Genomic DNA, 1,451 nt, shown 5'->3' on the forward strand with positions numbered 1-1,451 from the left:
TCTTTGTTATCGGAGGATATTTCCTTTGGCCCTATAGTCTTCAAAGGGATTCGAAATATCTGTTCTCAGATTCCACAGAAACAAGGCCAGCAAAGAGATCGAAGAAAAACAGATGTAACTCTGTGAGATGAATTAACAGAACACTAAGCAGTTTCTCAGAAAGCTTCTTGCAGATTTCATCGGAGAATATTTCCTTTTTCACAATAGCCCTCTATGGGATTCCAAATATCACTTTGCCAATTCCACAACAACTGTCTTAGCGAAAGGGTTCTTGAGGGCAAAGCTGTAACTCTGTGAGATGATTTCACAGAACGCAAAGGAGTTTCTCAGAAAGCTTCTTTCTCTTTGTTTTCGAAGGATATTTCCTTTGGCCCTATAGTCTTCAAAGGGACACGAAACATCTGTTCTCAGATTCCACAGAAATAAGGCTAGCAAAGAGATTCACGAAACACAGAAGTAACTCTGTGAGTGGAAGTCACACATCACAGAGCAGTTTCTCCAAAAGCTTCTTTCTCTTTGTTATCGGAGGATATTTCCTTTGGCCCAATAGTTTTCAAAGGGATCCGAAGTACCTGTTCTCAGATTTCACAGAAATAAGGCCAGCAAAGAGATCCAGGAAACACAGATATAACCCTGTGAGATGAATTAAGAGAACACTAAGCAGTTTCTGCGAGAGCTTCTTTCCAGATTTCATATGAGGATATTTCCTTTTTCTCTATAACCCTCTATGAGCTTCCAAATATCACTTTGCCAATTCCACAAGAACTCTCTTAACGAAAGACTTCCTGATGGGAAAGCTGTAACTCTGTGAGACGATTTCACAGAACACAAAAAAGTTTCTCAGAAAGCTTCTTTTTCTTTCTTTTCGGACGATATTTCCTTTGGCTCTATAGTCTTCAAAGGGATCCGAAACATCTGTTCTCAGATTCCACAGAAATAAAGCTAGGAAAGAGATCCATGAAATACAGATATAACTCTGTGAGATGAATTAAGAGAATACTAAGCAGTTTCTCAGAAAGCTTCTTTGCAGATTTCATCTGAGGATATTTCCGTTTTCACCATAGCCCTGTATGGGCTTCCAAATATCACTTTGCCAATTCCACAAGAACTGTCTTAGCGAAAGGCTTCTTGAGGGAAACTAACAGAACACTAAGCAGTTTCTCAGAAAGCTTCTTTCCAGATTTGAGGATATTTCCTTTTTCACCATAGCCCTCTATGGGCTTCCAAATATCACTTTGCGAATTCCACAAGAACTATGTGAGCGAAAGGCTTCTTGAGGGGAAAGCTGTAATTCTGTGAGAAGTTTTCACAGAACACAAAGAAGTTTCTTAGAAAGCTTCTTTCTCTTTGTTATCGATGGATATATCCTTTGACCCTCTAGTCGTCAAAGGGATCTGAAATATCTGTTCTCAGATTCCACAGAAATAAGGCTAGCAAAGAGATCCACGAAA

The 1,451-nt window shown here is 39.4% G+C and overlaps 1 pseudogene; it reads right to left on the minus strand.

The window, feature by feature from the left end:
• The window catches only part of LOC105554150, a 158,309-nt pseudogene that overhangs the window by 106,673 nt on the left and 50,185 nt on the right, over positions 1 to 1,451 (minus strand).

The sequence above is a fragment of the Mandrillus leucophaeus genome, unplaced genomic scaffold (genome assembly GCF_000951045.1).
Source record: "Mandrillus leucophaeus isolate KB7577 unplaced genomic scaffold, Mleu.le_1.0 Scaffold63, whole genome shotgun sequence".
Classification (NCBI taxonomy): domain Eukaryota; kingdom Metazoa; phylum Chordata; class Mammalia; order Primates; family Cercopithecidae; genus Mandrillus; species Mandrillus leucophaeus.